This window comes from Balaenoptera acutorostrata, chromosome 10, assembly GCF_949987535.1.
Source record: "Balaenoptera acutorostrata chromosome 10, mBalAcu1.1, whole genome shotgun sequence".
NCBI classification, from domain to species: Eukaryota; Metazoa; Chordata; class Mammalia; order Artiodactyla; family Balaenopteridae; genus Balaenoptera; species Balaenoptera acutorostrata.
In genome coordinates, this window is record NC_080073.1 from 10614416 (window position 1) to 10638094 (window position 23679).

The window sequence follows — 23679 nt, forward strand, 5'->3', positions numbered from 1 at the left end:
TTATACGGGGAAGCAGATGCAATATTTCTGATAAGTCATCCAAAAACAAACCAGAACAATCGAAAAAACCTTATACTAGTACTTTGATTCTATTTGTTTTAAGACAGGAATTTTCCAAAAATCAAATCCTGTCCCGAAGGTTTTACTGAAACATTTAAAAGAGGCTTTGCTGTTATTTAAAAAAAACAAAACAAAACTCCCTACTAAAATTGTGAGACATTGAAAAGGGTGTCAGGGAGTGGTGAGAATGAGCTAATTAACATTTTTTTTAAAAAAATGTGTAGAATTAAGAAAGCCCTGTATTTTCAAAATGTTACATGATGATAATAAAAGTTATACAGTAGCTGTAATTTTAGACCAAAAAAAAACAAAAGAAGGAGAAATCTCACTGGAGATTTTCTCCTGAGGAATGAGATTCATGGTACTAGTAAGCAACATGGACACTGGTATCCCTGATTCCTGAATTCTTGCTTCTCCTGCTCTTGTCTCCATTTCAATAAGAGGAATCTGCATTTACCCAGATATCTGACTTCCTGCTTTGGTGGGGCCTGAATTCCAACTGCTTTCCCCAGCACTGCACACCTGCTGCACTCTCTGCTCTGCTCTTTAGTTTGCTGATTTGTTGGGTTTTTGCTGATGTTGCTGTTGGATTTCCCAGAGCCTTGCCCTGAAACATATATAGTTTAGGATTAAGTACTGGCTTAATGGTAATCTGTATGCAGATTTTGGGTAGCCTTCTGTATTTTTTCCCTCTCCAAGATTTCCCTTGTTCTCAGCAACCTTGACAGCCTTGGACTCCAAACTCAATGATTGTTCCTGCTTGGGTCCTACTCTTACTATGCTATGATTTGCAAAACACCCTCAGAAAAAAATATCTGGGGTAAATGTGCTTTTCTTCCATGCTGGTTGTTCTCCAATGTTTTTGGCTTTTGTTTTTTGTTTTTTTCAGTATTTATTTATTTATTTATTTTTGGCTGCATCGGGTCTTCGTTGCTGCGTGCGGGCTTTCTCTAGTTGTGGCGAGCAGGGGCTACTCTTCATTGCGGTGCGTGGGCTTCTCATTGCGGTGGCTTCTCTTGTTGCAGAGCATGGACTCTAGGCACACAGGCTCAGTAGTTGTGGCATGCAGGCTTCAGTAGTTGTGGCTCATGGGCTCTAGAGCGCAGGCTCAGTACTTGTGGCACATGGGTTTAGTTGCTCTGCGGCATGTGGGATCTTCTGGGACCAGGGCTCAAACCCGTGTCCCCTGCATTGGCAGACAGATTCTTAACCACTGCGCCACCAGGGAAGTCCATTCTCCAATGTTTTAAATAGTTATTTCATACATCTTGTCCAGATTTTATAGTTGTTGTGTACAAAATACTCTTTCATGGCCTGAACTGGAAATATCCAAACTAACTTTATAATGTAGTCCTTATCTTTAGAGGTATAAGTGAAATGTTAATAGCTGATAGGAGACGATATTTGGAATTTTCATCAAAATAATTTGGGGGGGGGGTGGTGTGTTTAGGGAAGACTGGCCACGAGAGAGGGTGTTTCCTTCCCACAGTAAAAAGTTTGACCCACATGAGACAGGGAATATAAGGAGACTGGCCAGATAACTTTTTTCTCCCCCTCCCTCCTCCAATGGCCTGCTCCTAGGCATAGTCTCTTTCTACCACTTCTCCCAAGGCATACCATGAGGCTGTGCCTCTGTAATTGAACAGTGACCTTCATTATTATCTTTCACGGTTTGTTATAATGCAAACAGATAACACATCCCCTGGTATTGCTCCCATCCTTCTCTGTTTCCTTTCTCTCTTATCTCACTCTCACTGCCCTGGGTTAGCACTTTCCAAGTAAAACACTGGCACTAAAGAACCTCTTCTACTTTTCATTATATTTGTCTGAACAGAGATACCATAAGTGCATTTGTTTTCTTTGGAATTCTTAAAGATAATAATATATAGAAATAGATCTGTTTTAATTTGTGATAAAACTGTCAGATGGGGACCAAGTAAAATTGAAATGATATCACATATGTTGTAAGAAATTACCACGTACCATCGAATTTCTGTGTTTTATATTATTTAGATAGAGAGGAAGCTGAGCCCTTAGGACATTCAAAGCCTTCCCAGCATTGCAAAGCTACTTAACCAAGGTTAAGTCTGGGACTCAAATATCAAATTCTGAGCTCTTAATCACTATGCTGCTTCTTATTATAACTTATATAATGTTTCTCATAATGCTTTCTATTATAACTAAAGTTGTATTCCTTTCTCCCTTTGTTGAGTAAAATGGATACTTGGTTATTATGGAGCAATATCACAATGTTCTAAATAAAATTCAGCTGAATGGCATTATTAAAAAAAAGCTACTATAAAACTTTGTACCATTTTTAGGAATTAGGGGTTCAGAGCTAAATTAGATTTGATTTAAAAACAACAAATATTTGGAGTGTTTTGTTCCTCAAGTGTTCCATAGTAAAATTATCTGTTATACTTGAATCCACATGGCCTATTCTGCTGACTGGCTTCCCTTTCTACTTTTCCCAGACTTGAATTTCAAGATCTGTGTCCAGAATGTCCTCATAATTCATACATTTGGCTCTTCTCCTCTTCAGCCAAGCAGCAACTGTCATACCTCATGAAAGCAGTCAGATGCACATCCTCAGACAGATCTAACCAAATTGGCTTCAGCAGCAGAAAGAAGTTCAGCTGTTTGCTCAGTGAGATTTAATTTAAAGCTCCCATATGGGCTCATTCACCAGCCCTTCAGTCACTGCAAAACTGCTTTGGATTTTTCAAAGGCTCTTTTATGAGAGAAAATAAAAAATTAAGGATAGAGATATATTCTTGAAATGTACATACATTTCAAGAAGTGTGTGTGTGTGTGTGTGTGTGTGTGTGTGTGTATGTGTTTAAAATTTTAAGAAAACTATAACAACTGAACTAATAAACAGTGATGGAGGACTAATCATAGATACATAGACTAAACATTCTTCCTTAAACTGGAACAACTATTCTGCTTGCTGGACGGAAGCTTGAATAAAACTGAGTTTTTAAGTATTAATGACTGATTGCTTTCATTACAAATAATATCTACAATGATTTTACAATTTTATTCCTCTTATGGACTTTTCTAATTTTTAAATTCCCTTTCCTTTTTTTTTTTTTCTCTCTTTTTTTTGGTAATTACAGTTCTCATATAGGTTGACACTTGGGCTAAGTAGGATCAGAATGAAGTTATTCCTTTCTCTTTTCTCCTTCACAAAAAGAAAGATCAGGGGATTCTATGCCATGTTTTCATACCCCTTTAAAACCACCACAATAGGTGCCTCAGCTGCCAAAGAAATCTAGAATTATGTAGCACCTCACCAATTGCAATTTTTCTCTATTATCTGCACTGTCCACTTGATCTCTGTAACAACTTTGAGGCGGAAAAGAATATTCCACTTACATTCCAGATTTTTTTCTATGCCATACCCCACATCTATCATTTATCCCCATTGGTAAGTCAAAAACTCTGTTTTCCTTTTTTATTTTTTACTCATTTCAGTTTTTAATTCTGAAGAAAGTTGAACATCTTATAGTTTGTCATATGTGTTTTTCCTGTGAATTTTCTGTATGCTTTCTTCACATTTCTATTGGGATACTGGCCTTTTTTTTTTTTAACATTTTTATTGGAGTATAATTGCTTTACAATTGTGTGTTAGTTTCTGCTGTATAACAAAGTGAATCAGCTATACATAAACATATATCTCTATATCTCCTCCTTCTTGCGTCTCCCTGCCACCCTCCCAATCCCACCCCTCTATGTGGACACAAAACACTGAGCTAATCTCCCTGTGCTATGCGGCTGCTTCCCACTAGCTATTTTACATTTGGTAGTGTATATATGTCCATGCCACTCTCTCACTTCGTCCCAGCTTACCCTTCCCCCTCCTCGTGTCCTCAAGTCCATTCTCTACGTCTGCATCTTTATTCCTGTCCTGCCCTTAGTTAATCAGAACCATTATTTTTTTTAGATTCCATGTATATGTGTTAGCATACGGTATTTGTTTTTCTCTTTCTGACTTACTTCACCCTGTATGACAGCCTCTAGGTCCATCCACCGCATTACAAATAACTCAATTTCACTTTGTTTTATGGCTGAGTAATATTCCATTGTATATATGTGCCACATCTTCTTTATCCATTCATATGGACACTTAGGTTGCATCCATGTCCTGGCTATTGTAAATAGTGCTGCAATGAACATTGTGGTACATGACTTTTTTTTTTTTTTTTTTTTTAAAGTTTTTGCTTTTTTTTTTTTTTTTTAATTTATTTATTTTATTTATTTATTTATTTATTTTTGGCTGTGCTGGGTCTTCGGTTCGTGCGAGGGCTTTCTCTAGTTGCGGCAAGTGGGGGCCACTCTTCATCGCGGTGCGGGGACCGCTCTTCATCGCGGTGCGCGGGCCTTTCACTATCGCGGCCCCTCCTGCTGCGGGGCACAGGCTCCAGACGCGCAGGCTCAGCAGCTGTGGCTCACGGGCCCAGCCGCTCCGCGGCATGTGGGATCTTCCCAGACCAGGGCTCGAACCCGTGTCTCCTGCATTAGCAGGCAGATTCTCAACCACTGCGCCACCAGGGAAGCCAAGGTACATGACTTTTTGAATTTTGGTTTTCTCAGGGTATATGCCAGGTGGTGGGATTCCTGGGTCATATGGTAGTTCTATTTTTAGTTTTGTAAGGAACCTCCACACTGTTCTCCATAGTGGCTGTATCAATTTACATTCCCACCAACAGTGCAAGAGGGTTCCCTTTTCTCCACACCCTCTCCAGCAATTATTGTTTGTAGACCTTTTGATGATGGTCATTCTGACCAGTGTGAGGTGATACCTCACTGTAGTTTTGATTTGCATTTCTCTAATGATTAGTGATGTTGAGCATCCTTTTATGTGTTTGTTGGCAAACTGTGTATCTTCTTTGGAGAAACGTCTATTTAGGTCTTCTGTCCAGTTTTGGATTGGGTTGTTTGTTTTTTTGATATTGAGCTGCATGAGCTGCCTGTATATTTTAGAGATTGATCCTTTGTCAGTTGCTTCATTTTCAAATATTTTCTCCCATTCTGAGGGTTGCCTTTTCGTCTTCTTTATGGTTTCCTTTGCTATGCAAAAGCTTTAAGGTTTCATTAGGTCCCATTTGTTTATTTTTGTTTTTATTTCCATTTCTCTAGGAGGTGGGTCAAAAAGGATCTTGCTGTGATTTATGTCATGGAGTGTTCTGCCTATGTTTTCCTCTAAGAGTTTAATAGTGTATGGCCTTACAATTATGTCTTTAATCCATTTGGAGTTTATTTTTGTGTATGGTGTTAGGGACTGTTCTGATTTCATTCTTTTAAATGGAGCTGTCCAGTTTTCTCAGCACCACTTACTGAAGAGGCTACCTTTTCTCCATTGTATATTCTTGCCTCCTTTATCAAAAATAAGGTGACCATATGGGCATGTGCTTATCTCTGGGCTTTCTATCCTGTTCCATTCATCTATATTTCTCTTTCTGTGCCAGTACCATACTGTCTTGATTACTGTAGCTTTGTAGTATAGTTTGAAGTCAGGGAGCCTGATTCCTCCTGCTCCATTTTTCTTACTCAAGATTTCTTTGGCTATTCGGGGTCTTTTGTGTTTCCATACACATTGTGAAATTTTTTGTTCTAGTTCTGTCAACAATACCATTGGTAGTTTGATAGGGATTGCACTGAATCTGTAGATTGCTTTGGGTAATACAGTAATTTTCACAATGTTGATTCTTCCAATCCAAGAACATGGTATATCTCTCCATCTGTTTGTATCATCTTTGATTTCTTTCACCAGTGTCTTATAGTTTTCTGCATAGAGGTCTTTTGGCTCCTTAAATAGGTTTATTCCTAGATATTTTATTCTTTTTGTTGTAATGGTAAATGGGATTGTTTCCTTAATTTCACTTTCATATTTTTCATCATTAGTGTATAGGAATGCAAGAGATTTCTGTGCATTAATTTTGTATCCTGCTACTTTACCAGATTCATTGATTAGCTCTAGTAGTTTTCTGGTAACATCTTTAGGATTCTCTATGTATAGTATCATGTCATCTGCAAACAGTGACAGCTTTACTTCTTCTTTTCCGATTTGGATTCCTTTTATTTCTTTTTCTTCTCTGACTGCTGTGGCTTAGACGTCCAAAACTACGTTGAATAATAGTGGTGAGAATTAACAACCTTGTCTTGTTCCTGATCTTAGTGGAAATGGTTTCAGTTTTTCACGATTGAGAACGATGCTGGCTGCGGCTTTGTCTTATATGGCCTTTATTATGTTGAGGTAACTTCCCTCTATGCCTAACTTCTGGAGAATTTTTATCATAAATGGGTGTTCAATTCTGTTGAAAACTTTTTCTGCATCTACTGAGATGATCATATGGTTTTTCCGCTTCAATTTGTTAATATGGTTTATCACATTGATTGATTTGCGTATATTGAAGAATCCTTGCATTCCCGGGATAAACCCCACTCGATCATGGTGTATGATCCTTTTAATGTGCTGTTGGATTCTGTTTGCTAGTATTTAGTGGAGGATTTTTGCATCTATGTTCATCAGTGGTATTGGCCTGTAGTTTTCTTTCTTTGTGACATCTTTGTCTGGTTTTGGTATCAGGGTGATAGTGGCCTCGTACAATGAGTTTGAGAGTGTTCCTTCCTCTGCTATATTTTGGAAGAGTTTGAGAAGGATAGGTGTTAGCTCTTCTCTAAATGTTTGATAGAATTTGCTTGTGAATCCATCTGGTCCTGGGCTTTTGTTTGCTGGAAGATTTTTAATCACAGTCTCAATTTCAGTGCTTGTGATTAGTCTGTTTATATTTTCTATTTCTTCCTGGTTCAGTCTCGGAAGGTTGTGCTTTTCTAAGAATGTGTCCATTTCTTCCAGGTTGTCCATTTTTTTGGCATATAGTTGCTTGTAGTAACCTCTCATGATCCTTTTTATTTCTGCAGTGTCAGTTGTTACTTCTCCTTTTTCATTTCTAATTCTATTGATTTGAGTCTTCTCCCGTTTTTTCTTGGTGAGTCTGGTTAGTGGTTTATCAATTTTGTTTATTTCCTCAAAGAACCAGCTTTTAGTTTTATTGATCTTAGCTATCGTTTCCTTCATTTCTTTTCCATTTATTTATGATCTGATCTTTATGATTTCTTTCCTTCTGCTAACTTTGGGGTTTTTTGGTTCTTCTTTCTCTAATTGCTTTAGGTGTAAGGTGAGGCTGTTTATTTGAGATGTTTCTTGTTTTTTGAGGTAGGATTGTATTGCTATAAACTTCCCTCTTAGAACTGCTTTTGCTGCATCCCATACGTTTCGGGTTGTCATGTTTTCATTGTCATTTGTTTCTAGGTATGTTTGATTTCCTCTTTGATTTCTTCAGTGATCTCTTGGTTATTTAGTAGTGTATTGCTTAGCCTCCATGTGTTTGTATTTTTTACAGGTTTTTTCCTGTAATTGATATCTAGTCTCATAGCGTTGTGGTCGGAAAAGATACTTGATACAATTTCAATTTTCTTAAATTAACCAAGGCTTGATTTGTGACCCAAGATATGATCTATCCTGGAGAATGTTCCATGAGCACTTGAGAAGAAAGTGTATTCTGTTATTTTTGGATGGAATGTCCTATAAATATCAATTAAGTCCCTCTTGTTTAATGTATCATTTAAAGCTTGTGTTTCCTTATTTATTTTCATTTTGGATGATCTGTCCATTGGTGAAAGTGGGGTATTAAAGTCCCCTACTACGATTGTGTTACTGTCGATTTCCCCTTTTATGGTTAGCATCTGCCTTATGTACTGAGGTGCTCCTATGTTGGGTGCATAAATATTTACAATTGTTATATCTTCTTCTTGGATTCATCCCTTGATCATTATGTAGTGTCCTTCTTTGTCTCTTGTAAGAGTCTTTATTTTAAAGCCTATTTTGTCTGATATAAGAATTGCTACTCCAGCTTTCTTTTGATTTCCATTTGCATGGAATATCTTTTTCCATCCCCTCACTTTCAGTCTGTATGTGTCCCTAGGTCTGAAGTGGGTCTCTTGTAGACAGCATATACACGGGTCTTGTTTTTGTATCCATTCAGCCAGTCTATGTCTTTTGGTTGGAGTATTTAATCCATTTTCATTTAAGGTAGTTATCGATATGTGTGTTCCTATTACCATTTTCTTAATTGTTTTGGGTTTGTTATTGTAGGGTTTTTCCTTCTCTTGTGTTTCCTGCCTAGAGAAGTTCCTGTAGGATTTGTTGTAAAGCTGGTTTGGTGGTGATGAATTCTTTTAGCTTTTGCTTGTCTGTAAAGGTTTTAATTTCTCTGTCAAATCCGAATGAGATCCTTGCTGGGTAGAGTAATCTTGGTTGTAGGTTTTTCCCTTTCATCGCTTTAAATATGTCCTGCTCCTCCCTTCTGGCTTGCAGAGTTTCTGCTGAAAGATCAGCTGTTAACCTTATGGGGATTCCCTTGTATGTTATTTGTTGCTTTTCCCTTGCTGCTTTTAACATTTTTTCTTTCTATGTAATTTTTGGTAGTTTGATTAATATGTGTCTTGGTGTGTGTCTCCTTGGATTTATCCTGTATGGGACTCTCTGTGCTTCCTGGACTTGATTGACTGTTTCCTTTCCCATATAAGGGAAGTTTTCAAATATAATCTCTTCCAATATTTTCTCAGTCCCTTTCTTTTTCTCTTCTTCTTCTGCGACCCCTATAATTCGAATGTTGGTGCATTTAATGTTGTCCCAGAGGTCTCTCCAACTGTCCTCAATTCGTTTCATTCTTTTTTCTTTAATCTGCTCTGCAGTAGTTATTTCCACTATTTTATCTTCCAGGTCACTTATTCGTTCTTCTTCCTCAGTTATTCTGTTATTGATTAATTGCAGAGAATTTTTAATGTAATTTATTGTGTTGTTGATCATTGTTTGTTTGCTCTTTAGTTCTTCTAGGTCCTTGTTAAACATTTCTTGTATTTTCTCCATTGTATTCCCAAGATTTTGGATCATCTTTACTATCATTATTCTGAATTCTTTCTCAGGTAGACTGCCTATTTCCTCTTCATTTGTGAGGTCTGGTGGGTTTTTACCTTGCTCCTTCATCTGTTGTGTATTTCTCTGTCTTCTCATTTTGCTTAACTTACTGTGTTTGGTCTCCTTTTCACAGGCTGTGGGTTCGTAGTTCCCATTGTTTTTGGTGTCTGCCCCCAGTGGGTAAGGTTGGTTCAGTGGGTTGTGTAGGCTTCCTGGTAGAGGGGAATGGTGCCTGTGTTCTGGTGGATGAGGCTGGATCTTGTCTTTCAGGTGGGCAGGAGCATGTCTGGTGCTGTGTTTTGGGGTGTCTGTGAACTTATTATGATTTTAGGCAGGCTCTCTGCTAATGGGTGAGGTTGTGTTCCTGTCTTGCTAGTTGTTTGGCATAGGGTGTCCAGCACTGTAGCTTGCTGGTTGTTGAGTGGAGCTGGGTCTTAGCATTGAGATGGAGATCTCTGAGAGAGCTTTTGCTGTTTGATATTATGTAGACCCGGGAGTTCTCTGGTGGACCAATGTCCTGAACTCAGCTCTCCCACCTTAGAGGCTCAGGCCGCACAGCCGGCCGGAGCACCAAGACCCTGTCAGCCACACGGCTGCCTTCTCTCTCAACTTTGAAAATGTAAAGTCAGCTGGAAGAAGACAAGGTGGCTCTGAGCCGTAGGAGCAGAGATAGGCAGGAGGAGAAATCTCTCATTTTTTCTTTAAATAGACCAAGTAAGTTCTATGTTCTTGTCTAGCTGGGCCTTTGACTCTCTGACTGGTTTGTTTTCCCAAAATTATGAACTCATAGAGCCTGCAAGTTTTTAAAATCCTTTCTGGCAGTATAGGCATTTCTACATCTCTTATATTTCTCATTTCCCAACTTTTTTTTTTAGTAAAATATCCATTGGTCAGCTTTTAAATTTTCCTTTAATTCCAAAGTAGACCATCCTTTTGCTCTGAGTTTATTTTTTCTAACAAACACTTGTACTACCATCTTATCTACTCTTGAGATGCTACAGCAATACCTATTTCTTTCTACAGTCATGAAATGCAGTTCTGATCTTTGAACATGTCTCCAGCCAGGTGCTGGAATGCAGCTTTAACTATGTATTTCAGTTATACATGGTTTCAGTTCTCTCTATTAGATTCATTTCTTTCTAGCCTAGATTATAGTTCTATCCAGGTATTATTTTAAATAACTATTCAGTGATATTAGATATTCCTTAGTTTGTTGCTTCATTTGCTTGTTTGGTGCATATTTACTGAGCATCCCCAGTGTCTATACTGGGCCAGGCACTGGAAATACACTGGTGAATAAGCCAAGGTCCCTGTTCTAAAAAACTTTAAAGTTCTCACTGATTGATGAACTAAATCCAAACTGAAATACATACTGAACCTGAAATGCCAACCCCTTCTCTAAAGGATTATTTCAACAAATGGAAGATTGGAAAACATATTAACTAATGTTAACATATTAATTAATGTTAATAACAGTATCTAACATTTATTGGATGCTTTTTCTATTCTACGCACTCTTCTAAGACTTTATGTGGAAGATTTCATCTATTTCTCACCATCGCCCAGTACGATACCTTTTTTAAAAATCAAATTATTTATTTATTCATTCATTCATTTTTTTTTCACACACACTGTATTTTATTTTTACAAGAGATAAATAAACTGACACCAAGCATTGCAAATGGATGACCACAACAAAAGCAACAATGACTGCAATTACCAAACACAAAACACACTCGTACTATGTCATAATATTGACATTCAGTCCAGTAATCCTCCACTGTAACAGCTCCTTTACTTTCCAGTGAAAATTGATTTGTATATTTTTTGCCTCTGAGTCCTTGTGGGATTTTTTTTTTTTTTATTCAAACAGAAAGTCACAAAAATTATAATCATCCTCATTTATGGCTGCATTGGGTCTTCATTGCTGCACACAGGCTTTCTCTAGTTGTGGCGAGCAGGGGCTACTCTTTGTTGCGGTGCACGGGCTTCTCATTGCAGTGGCTTCTCTTGTTGTGGAGCACGGGCTCTAGGCACGTGGGCTTCAGTAGTTGTGGCACGCGGGCTCAATAGTTGTGGCTCGCGGGCTCTAGAGCACAGGCTCAGTAGTTGTAGCACACAGTCTTAGTTGCTGCGCGGCATGTGGGATCTTCCCAGACCAGGGCTCAAACCCATGTACCCTGCATCAGCAGGTGGATTCTTAACCACTGCGCCACCAGGGAAGCCCCTAAAATACATTGTTATAATCACTATTTTACAAATGAGGAAACCAGGGCACAGACAGGTTAAATAATCTACTATATGATCCACAGAGGGCACACAATGTTTGTGAAATGTGCCATACCCTTGGCCAAATAAGTCGATCTTTGGTAACGAGGGCCAGGGCATTGGTATTTTATTTTAACCTTCAAAATGATTCTAAAGTGTGACCCAAATTAAGATCTGCTGCTGTTTCCGAATTTATTTCCCAGAGCTCCTAAAAGGTTGTTGAGTCCTTGTCCCGTAAACATCAGCTTGTCAGTCTCTCTGATGGGAAGAAGAGCTCCTCTGTTCATTAAGACTTTCATGTCTCAGTGTCAAATATGGGTGTGGATAATGAGCTTCGAATTAGAAGAATAAACTTTTCCTCCACTCTCTGACACAACAACGCAGGTATTCATCTGTAGGCAAGCTGCTTCTGCCTCTGAGGAACTCGACTGCCTCCTCTGTAAACGTGCTGTGAGTTTTTAAAAGTACAAATATATGGATCTCACCCTTTGGGGTTCTGCTTTAAGTCAGTCCATACTAGATTACATTGTAATGATACCAAATCTCAAGACATTACGACAAAGATAATTATAAAACCTTCCCCTACTTGTAAAATCTTTGTAGGATTTTTGGTGTGAGTGGTGGTGGCAGAGAGTTAAAATAACACTGAGCTTGCTGGGTATGACTTCATTGGCAGTCAAAAATAGCAGGAAAAGGCAATTATCAGAGTCCACCCCTCCTGTCTCTTTTGTTAAAGATCAGCTACTCTTCCTGGGAGGCAGGTTGTCATGGTAATGGAAGGATAAAGGGCATGACATAAGTATAATGGGCAAGAGACTATTTATAACCTCTTTATTAATGTCTTTTTTGGGCCAGGCATGGGGTATTGTATTAGCTATCCTCTCAGGAGACAAAGATGTTTCTCAACATCAATGAAGTCTCCCAAGAGACCAGCCTCTATCTTTTCTAAATTAATCCAGAATCTTGAAAGTCTACAACCACAAGTTGAGGATCACAGCACCAAAAGAATTGGTGATATCCAAGTTTCCTATAAAGGCAAAGAGGAGTTAATGAGGCAGATGGGAAAATGTGTTTCAGGCAAACAAAACAAAACAAAACTAAGTCCCCACAGTGCCACATCCCCACATATCATGTTTAAAAACCATGGCAGCACATGAGAGAACATGGTAGTTTCTGGAAACCAAGTGTAATTCTGTATCCCTGGGTGGGCCAGACAATACAGACCTCATATACCATGTTAGATAATTTGGACTTTATCTAGAAAAGCAATATTGAATTGATTTGTTCAAGATCACTCATTGAGTTGAGAGCAGAATATTGACAGGATTACTCAGAACACCTGATTCCCAGGTTAGAGGACACAGGTCTGTGTAGACATATATACGCATATCTATATATAAATACATATATATATATATATATATATATATATATAATTTTATAACCATCTCAAATGGGGAAACATCTATATGAAGCACCAATATCTCAGTCAATTGAACCCATTAATGAGTTGCAGCATTCATTTTCCAAAAAGTAAACATCACTCACATAGATCCTTAACTTTCTGTCATTATCACATGCAAATCCCCTTTGAAGCTGAAAAATAAACGTACATCACCTAATGATTTTCATCTTTTTTCTTTTCTCATTGCAAATATTGTGGCCTCTCCCCTGATGTTCTGGAGGCATTTAGGCAGCTGCTATGCCTTTCATTTGCCTCCTTGCTGAGTCTTTACAACTTCAATGATATCACAACTCTAGAACTACTATGCTGTGGAAATTCCCAGTAAGTCACTGTAAAACGCAACTCTTTAAACATTAGGAACATATGTATAGCGTTTTGAAAGTCACTGCCATTGGCAAAGTAAAAAAACACCCAAAATCTAACATTAGTCAAAAAATAACATTAGAAAATGTAACGCCAAATTTTCACATCCAGTTAATTTACTATTATAGGTTGATCCTGTCCCTTCTTGCTCCAAGATATTTTGTGGTATTTTCTTGTTTGCTTTTATTTTCTTTTCTCTTTTTAAAATACTTTAAATTTGTTCTTCACTGTTCAACTTAGTTCAGGTCTTTGCTACTAGTTCCTCCTATTCGTGCCTGAGTTTATCAACCCCTCATTCGTAATAGGTATAAATGTTTCTACTCATCCACTACATGTGACAAATTTATAACAAAATGCCACACTGTTTTCACTTGCAATCATTCCAAGGTATTCAAAGATCCTATGTGGGATGAAACATTTAAAGGAGAATGTAGGTTGAGTTGTAGGGACATTAAGCTAGAAAGAGCAGTTGTGCTCAGACAAGTGCTCAGTCTAGTAACAGCATCTATGGTAGGATGACCACAATAATTCTAAGCAAAGTCTAGAAATTCAGACTGCAGGAATCAAAGATCTTATTTGAGAAAATGAATAATCAAGTGTTAGGGGTCTTGGTAGGATTTAGGTAAGATCTAAGTTAGAGATCTAAACAACATATATGTTATTTATAATGAGCTCCAAACCATATATGCGTCCTGTCTGGACATAAGTTTCTCTCAGACCAACGGTCACTTGAACCAAGAGGTGACATGAAGTGTAGGAGGACAGGATAGGCAATGGGAAAGGTACTGCCTTAAAGGCTCCAGCTACACGAATCAGTTATCAGTCGAGCTTGCTCAGTAATGTGTTTTTCCTTGTAGAGTAACCTATTCAGATTTCAAGGTATGGCAAATATGACCCCTCTGATATGCCCAGGGTGGTTATACACTCAGACTCCTGTGTACTTATGTGTATCTTTAAGAGGTACAGACACAGCACTCATTACTCTCTCATTGACTTTGGGCTTCTTAAGAGCAGCTGTTGAACTTATGAATCTTTATACTCCATCAAGACCATGATTTACAGATAATATAGAAGATGCCCCTCAAATAGTTGCTGAATAAATAATGAGATGATTGAGTAGCTTTGTGAAATTACGCAGCTTCTTCTTAAACTAAACCTAGACCAAAGTTTCTCAGAATCTCTACAACAGCCCAGAAAACACACAGTGTTTAAGATAAATATCACCATGGCCATATATGTTTCTTCTAAATTCTGACTCTATTTAAAGAATCTAACACTCTACCTTTTACCTCCTTTGTTTATGTGAGACATTTTAACACATTATAAGAAAACTTAAAATACTGCATGTAACTGTGGAGAAGGAAAAATAATTATCCCTCTACCTTTCTAGGTTTTTGACTGAGATGCCCTTATGATAAAAAACAGATTAACAGGAGAAAATCAAACAAAAGTTTACTATCTACCTCCTGTGGACATGGGAGATACCCAAGAAAACTGAGTAACTCCTCAAAATAGCCCAAACCATCATCTTAAATTGTACCTCCAGCTAAAGACAAAAGAAGCTGTAGGGCTGGAGGGGGGCCCACCAGCTATGGAAGGTTACCAGGATAAACACAATAAACAAAATTTAGGTTGTTATGCAGATTTAAGTCCTCATCCTCTCCACTGACAAGAGTTTCTAGAAATTTAGAGTCATCCTTCTCTTCCTGGTACAGAGAGAGACACCCTTACAAATGGAGATTTCTCTTATAAATTTAAATGTCTCATACAAAGGGCAATTTCTACTCAGTTTGTAGAGCTTTTCCTATGACATTTCTTAAAAATAATCAGCCTAAAATGATTCTTATGTCAAAGAGGCTTATTTTGGGGTGACAAATTCTGCCTCCCCCCATTCATGGCCAAATCTGCAGAAAATGACACAATAACAGAAATACCTCATTTTCTTCTTCAGGTAGGAGGGCAAGCTGTTGGATGGTTCATGAGCTCAGGCAATAGACGCAAACTTCCTGGATTTGCTCCCCAGCTCCGTCAAATACTTAGTAAATGAGACCTTGGGTGAATTAATCACCCTCTCTGTGCATTAGTTTCCTCATCTGAAAAATGTCACTCAGCTCATAGGATGAATATAGCATCTAGAGCATAGGATTACTGTGGAGATAAATAAACTAAGGCAAGGAAAACACTTATCACAGAGCCGGGCACATAGCTTTATATATTAATATTCCAAGTATAAGATAAAGTGAGAGCAACATTTACATTTTATTAATTATTTCCCACATTAGGTGTATGAGAAAGTCTGCCATCCTTTTATAGCATGTGCTCATTTTGTAGACAAATTTTCAACAACTGATGATGGTCTATAAGACAGCTGCTGTCAGAACCAAAGGCTTTTAGCTGCCCTCTTTCCTACCCAACTCCTGCTGGGTACACTACCTGATATGTTCTCCATTTGGCAGTCAGAGAATTGATAGCTCAACAAAAAACATTTTTGTTGACTAATATTCTGCATTAGTTCTCTGATGAAAGAAACAAACAATTCATCTGAAACTAATTTCTTAAGGATATTATGGTAGGAACTGTATCTATGGGAGACTGTCAGAGTGCTATAAACAGAGCTAAGCTTCCTAAGGAGGGAATACAGTGATTTTCAATAACATGTAATAGTGTCCAAATTTTCTTCTTTATGGCAGTGTGACTGGAAAAAGGAAGGTCTAAAAAAAGGTCTAAGTATTAGAATACCCACAATTTAACCTTAGGTTTTCCATGGTTTAGCAGGGATGAGTGTATGTAGAAAGTCCCAGTGGCAGCCCTAGCCTATTGCTTGCCACTCAGGATAAGCTCAATCCTGGTGGTTGAAGGAATAAACTAAGGCAAGTTATTTAATACTGAGGTTTCCTCATCTGAAAAGAGGAGAGATAATACCACAATTGTATTGCATTGGCAGTGACATGAGAAAATAAAAGTTTCATAAACACAGGTGCTATTCAAGCATTTAAATTTTCTCGTTTCTCCATCACCCTGGCATACATAATACACTTTTCATTTACAGGGTTTATGAAAATATTGATAGAAAATATGTTTAGAAATTACTTCATGGGTTGGAAGGAGGTCGAGAACCCAGATATCACAAAGTAAATTCAAGTCAACCTTCAGCCCTGTCTAGACATACAGACCAGGTTTTAAAAAGCAAACTTGATTTCAAATCTAATAACACACATCTAACTGGTGATGGATCTTATTATGGCCAGTCCACATGTAGTCATCATTTATAAACTAACACCCAAATCTTTTCTTTTCCATCCTTTCATTAAAATAACTTATATCTGTAAGAAAGACATGAATAGAAAAGTCAACAGTTGTAGTAGCATTAGTTACTCTGTTTTTAGTATAATAATGATGATAATATTTAAAATGGCAATGATAATAAGTTAATATTGAACAATCACCGACTCCATGGCAGAGGCTGCTGTGCCCTGCTGGGGTCCTCTGACATCAGCCACCCCTCTTCTTCCTTTCTCAGTGAGGGTGGTCTCTGTTGTCCCTGTTCTCTGGCCCACGGGTAGACATTTGATCTAGGCCTGCCTAATCTGCATATTTCCTTCCTGGCAAATTAGGCCTGGGGATTATCCTACAAATAATTAGAATGAGAAATTTCTCTTTTTCTTTAATTTGACCACTGGGAGGGTACCAGTCTGACTTGCTGCCATGCCTTTTCTCACATCACAAGAAGAACCTAGAGATAAAGCAAAGGAAACTAGGTCAAAGAGAAAAAAGAGATTTCTGATTCTATTCTGTGAGCTCCTGGAACCAGCCATATCTGAAAGCCAATTCATCAGGGATGTTTAAGTGATGTGAGTCAATAAATCTCCCCTTTTACTTAAGTCTCTTTGAGTCAGTTTCTGTCACTTACAACCTAAAGATCAAAATGCCTACCTCCATTTTTTTCAATCAAGAATGAGCACAAAAGTCATAAGACTTTATCACTCTATGGATTTACAATTTCTACCAAATTCTTATAAAGACGACTTCCAGAGGGTCATACTGCCTTTGTACCTAAGTGTGTAATACTAACCTCCTTCTGAATATCGTACTATTCTATTTGTACTTGGGCTGTTGGACCAGGTTCTCAGGATCATCCTCCTTCCTTCTCAATATATATCCACCAGCCATAACCTGAAACTTAAATCTCCGGTAGTGTGTGTGTGTGTGTGTGTGTGTGTGTGTGTGTGTGTACATGTGTGTGGTGGGGCGGGTGTTAAACGAAACTAATTTAATATTCTGTGATAGAATACAATTTGAATATGTGATGCCACACAAGCATAAGCCTTATAGTGAATCCCAAAGTGTGGCTGAATTCTGTAAAATGAGAGCCAGACTCATAGAATAATGGTTCGGTTTGTGCTCTGATTACTAAAGCTACAAATTTTAGCAAGTCACTGTACTTCTGTCATCCTCTGTTCTTTCACTTATGAAACAGAAGTAAGAGTAACAGTCACTTCACATGGGAATAGCAACAATCTTGGCGATGACCAGCTAGGACATGCTGGAAAATACCTGATAGCCACTCCGGCAGCGTTTAAGAGGCAAAAAGCACTGCCTATCTCTAGACCTAGCTGCCTGTCTTACAGAGGAGAGTGAGGAGATTTATCAAGGCTCATGGAAGTGGCCACAACACTGGCCAGAGGTTCCCTAGGTTCTTCTCTTTACTGTGTTTTTGCATTCACTTACTCAATCCACACATAATATTTATTTCTTATCCCTGCTCGCTCAGCAACACCACTGTTCTGTGAGCTACTTAGGAGTTGCTTAAAATGCTATTTTCATTCTAGCATTGAATGAAATGTTAGTCTTCACTCTCAGATATTCTGATTTTGAATCTGGGAAAAAGTCCAGAAATCTGAATTTTTAATAATTATGCCCGGTATTTCTAATTCTGGGGATGCACAGACCACACTTGGAGAAACACTGAGTCTAGCCCATGAAGAGAGTCAAAGAAACATAATCCCTTTTCTCTTGGGTTATAATTATCCCATTTGTTAAGTGTTTTGATTTAAAACTGAAATGTTATGGCCACATGTGATGCAAAGGCCCCTGGGAAAATGTTTATGTGAAAATTTCCCTATCCAGTGCACGGTATAAGTGGAAATTCCATAAATAAAAACTGCCTATACTTTGGGAAACATATGAGGTGAGCATTATCATTCCCTTTATGTGGCTAATGTTAGAGCCCAGAGAAGATGAAGTGAAAAATGTATATCATTTGCCTGACTAATGCTGTAATTTAAAACTACCAGTTCCTGCAGAGCATTTTGTATCCACATGGAGCTGGGCACACAGGCAATAAATTAATATGCCTCAAAGCAATAAGGTTCCTGAATGAATGACTGCCTGTGTTTTTTAAAGAAAAAACAGCTTTAGATTATTAATATTCGCATTTTCCTCCATATGTTTTGTGAATGCTGCTTCTTTGTTGAATTTCTAGGAAACAAAGCAACTTGTTAACCTATAAGTTAAATGAAGCTATCATTGTGTCTAATGCAGAACTGAAGGGGATCTCAGTCAAAATGTTCTAAGAGCATTGTCCTGGGACTTTATTCAAATGGTTTTTGAAGACCGGAGTGACGAGGAGTTGGATGCTTGGTGTTCTCCTGCAGGTTTTTTACCTGAGAGTGTTATGGTTTAAATCCAACTTATGAAGCAGAAAGGAGCCATGGAGGTAACCTACCCTGACATCTTGGCTTTATGGGTACAGTCAGAGGGTCCTGTAAATTCAGAGATGGACTCACAGACACCAAATAAATTACAAGCAGAGTTATTAAACCCAGAACGTCCTTCGTCCTCAGGCAGTGTTACCTACTATATAAACAGTACTTCTCAAAGAGAGCCCAGAAGAAAGGTGAAGCAAGGCCAAGCACTTGCATTGAATACTTGGTCTTTTGCATTCAAAGAAGGAGTTTTTAGATGAGCTACCTAGGTCAACACTATCCTGTGACAGTACTGATGTTATTTTTCATAGACAAATGATCACACTATGAGTTTCATCAGTTATCAATGAAAAAAATACCTCTTTATATGCATATATGGTTTATACATTTTTTCCTTTGCTCCTTTGTAAGGTAATCTATTGAAAGTAGATTGTGAGGAGTCCCCTCAACTCAGATGACTAGAGTTCGGAGAAGTTAAATGTCTTGGCTGGGCTCTCCCACCTAATGACACCTATAGACCTATTCCCCCTGGTATGGTACCTTCATATTTACACAACTTTCACATGCTTTCACAACTGCTTCTGAAAACAACCAAACTTCCCTTTAACAGCCTGATTCACATGCCTACCTACCATCTAGGACTTGAGTCCCTTCTTGGAAGGTTTAGATAACAATGCATCTTGAATCCATTTTTCTCTATATATTATTCAAGGATTTTTGCAAAGACTGTCCAAAAGATCCCCTAATATGTAAACTGAGATAGTGCTTGCTTTGCTGGCAGAGTCTTGACAGTCAAAGTCCAGCTGATCAGGAATAATAACATGCAATTGGCTTGCTATGAATTTCTCCATTCTCACCTATGACTAAGGACCAGGCCGACCAGACCACTCTCGTATAAATCTGGTACATCTCTCTGATTTATCATCCCTGGCCTGTCTGACCTATAGTCAGATGGTCATAACCTGTATCTTATGCAACCACAAGACTCTGAAATCCAGGGCTTTAGCCTCATAACAGGGATTTGCTTTCTAGATTTATCATACCTACTCTTCAGACTCCCCAGGGAATAATTCCAGTTGAGAGTGACTATTTAAAAATATTAGAGATCATGCAGCCTAGGTCAGAGGCAGGCCTTACGGAATTTTATTTCTCTACAGCTTCTAGCCTATTCCTTTTTATGAATCAGTTTCCCTACAGGGTAGTTAGGGTCAATGGGAACCTCCTTACTCCATCCACAGGCCACAGGGATCTTTAAACATTTTGTGTCAGAGAATTTGTTTTTCTCATGGAAATCTTAAAATCAGAAAACAACATTCTATGAGGATACAATTATGAATTGTATGAATTATATCACCTTATTATTACATTGTTAACAAAACTGGAAATCTCTTGATAAACAAAATTTGAATTTGGGTGTTCAGAAGAAAATTGTAGAAGTCTCTTTGGGGCTCAGTATCCCATACTTTGCTGTCTTTTGTTTTTCTAGTGTAAGGCCAAGCAAATTCTGATTAACAAAGTACTCCTTGGCAATGGTAATGAGGAATTTTTTTCTGATATTTTTTAACAACTCATTTGCACTCATAGGATATTCTTCAATTAACTAAATTAGATGCCTGAAAGAGTAGCAATATTTGGGGATTATTGTTTCAAACGTGTCTACTAAAATCATCTAACACATTTAATTTCATAAATGTGTTATACAAGAAGTACTAAAACTTAGAATAAGTGCTTAAACTCCACAGGATACATTCATCTGATATTTATTGACAAGAGCACTGCTGATACACAGATAGACGACCTGAGTTTTGCATAATATTTTAAGGAAATGTAATGCCCATGAACTGTATAATTCTGTGTGAGTGAATATGCAATTTTGAAGTGACTAGATATGCAAAGCCTGAGATTACAAAGATTAAAAAAAAGTCTCTACAACTTTTCCAATCAATGTATACATTTTAAAATAAATAAAAACTCAAAAAATATGGTTCAAGACAGCAGAAGCAGCTTTATTCTGAAGTGTGCACAGCCTTGCACAATTAAAGCACTGGTGATCTCCAGTATTTTAGAAGTTGCCATATGATTATTACATGTTTAATTACTAAAAAAAATTCAACTTAATAAAATGTTTAGATAATCCCAGAAATGCTTCAGCAGAACTTCAATCAGAGACATTCACTGTGAAAATTACTGCTGGTAAGCACCAGCTTATTCCAAACAATATTTGTGAACTAGTGAGCCATGATATGGTTCTCATTTCCATTCTTATTCATTCCTTATAACCACCCTTTCATGCAGGTACAAATTTTATTCCCAAGAGGTGAGGGTTAATTTGTGCAAGATTGACACCTTGCAAACTGGCCAGCACCAGAAAGAACCTATCTTATTTACAGCCAAACAGGAAAACACTTGGAGGCCAATAGATATACTACCTGACACTGTTTACATTCTCTCCCTCCTTGGTTAGCTTTTAACCATAGCCAATTTGGCCTCACTTAAATCCACTCCGTTTTAAACTCCAACCTGCTCTTCCCCTCCTACCAATCTATTTTTCCTAAGGGGTCCAATCCAGTTTTAACCCTTTGCTGCCTTCTTTTTCTGAGATAGCAAGTTCTATATCCCAGGATCACACCACGCTCAGGTTTACTGAAGATTAAGTCCTGTTTTGGCTTAAGACTCAAATCACCTTTAGTACAAACAGCCTATTGGCTGTTCTTTCCCAAACTCATTTCTTAGAGGGAGAGTGACAAAAAATGGAAGTCACACTTTTATAAAGTGTAAAGAACACTGCTATTAGGTTTGAGATATAAAACTAATCATATATATGTGTTAGCATACGGTATTTGTTTTTCTCTTTCTGACTTACTTCACTCTGTGTGACAGACTCTAGGTCCATCTACCTCACTACAAATAACTCAATTTTGTTTCTTTTACTAATGAACTTAGTTGCAGGGCAGGAATAAAGAGATAGACATAGAAAACGGACTTGAGGACATGGGCTGGGAGGGTGAGGCTGGGGCAAAGTGAGAGTAGCATCGACATACATACACTACCGAATGTAAAATAGTTGGCTGGTGGGAAGCAGCAGCACAGCACAGGGAGATCAGCTCGGTGCTTTGCGATGACCTAGAGGGGTGGGATAGCGAGGGTAGGAGGGAGGCTCAAGAGGGAGGGGATATGGGGACATGTGTATGCATATGGCTGATTTGCTTTGTTGTGCAACAGAAACTAACACAGTATTGTGAAGTAATTATACTCCAATAAAGATCTATTAAAAAAGAAAAAAAGAAAAAAAAAACTAATCATATACTTTTGCCGTCCCTGTGTAGAAGAAGACTGAGGACAAGCAAAAAATCACTTAGCTCTTTGCTCCAAAAAAATACACTTCTGGACGAAAAGACCTGAAACTAAATACTAAAACAGCATCCTTTTCAAAACTGATGCTTATCAATATTCACTCCAAAAGCCTCAACAGCCATTATATCATCAACTCAGCCCAGTTCTGAGCTGTTCCCCACCTTGCAAGATCTACCTTTAAACTGCCCAGGGCAGATCCTAAAACCCTATAAGCCCCAAAATCCTTCTTCTGAGACTCTGTCAATGTGTGTTCTCTCTTATACAGCAGGTCTAACACACTTAGCTTTGCTTAATCAACAGGTTTTTCTGATGGTCTTTAAGGGATGGGAATCGATAGCCAGACTCTACACATCAAAAATAAAAAAATAAAATAAGAAAACTGATATAAAGGACATGAGCAGGCAATTCATAGAAGAGGAAATCCTCAGGACCTTTAAAGTATGGAATATGTTCAAAGGAAAGAGAGTATTTCCAAATAATGCAGAATGTAGATGAATTTCCTGACGAAGACGGCATTCAAACTTAGACTCATGTGAAGAACAAGATTTCCACAATCTGAATCAGAGGTGAAAGATGCAAAGGAAAGACTTCCAGGCCAAAAGAGACATGATAACCTTAGGAAATAAGACTATGTGACGTGATTGATGGACCAGTCTAATGGAACAAGTATAAGTCAAGAAAAGGCTGGACAAGGAACTGAAGACCAGATCATGAAGGGTCTGGAGTATTTTGAAGATGGAACGTAAAGGATATGGTGGTCCTCTATCAGTACTGCATTCTCACATTGCTGTTTAACTCTACAGGGACCACTGCTCAAGTGGGTTATGAACTCCTCCAGGGCAGGGGTTTTGCTGTGAACTGTACCCTCCAAGGTTCTAAACTAGTGGCCTAGACATAGAGATATGAAAGCATAACTTAAAAAATACAACAAACACCTCTGTTAGCATCTTATATTTGTGTTAGAAATTCATTGCAGCTCTGTGAGTGAAGGAGGCAAGGCATGTATTATTCCTTGACAAACAAACAAATGGTGGTTCAAAAAAGAAAGGGGAAGACAATCATCAACCACTGGCAAGGTTGTGGTATGTCTGTGTGTGTGCGTGTGTGTGCATGTGTGTAAACTCACATGCGCTTATATGTGTATGGATGTATATTTATGCACTCACACATGTACACACAATTCTCTTGCAAGTGCTCACAACAACTCTATAAGGCAGATACTGTTATTATCTTTTCAAAAACAAAGAATCGGAAGCTCCAGTTGGATCAATGGATGGAGCTGGCACGTGAAATCAGCTTGTCTGACCCCTAGTCCAGTGTTCACTTCATTATAGGATATTTCTTCCCCTCACTTGCCATTTTCCAAAGCTCTTTTCTGAGAGTGCTTTCCCTATCCTTCCTACAAAGAGAAACAACCCTAACTGTTGAGCTGATCTCCTTGTCATGCCCCAAACAGACACTGCAAGTTTTGCTGACTT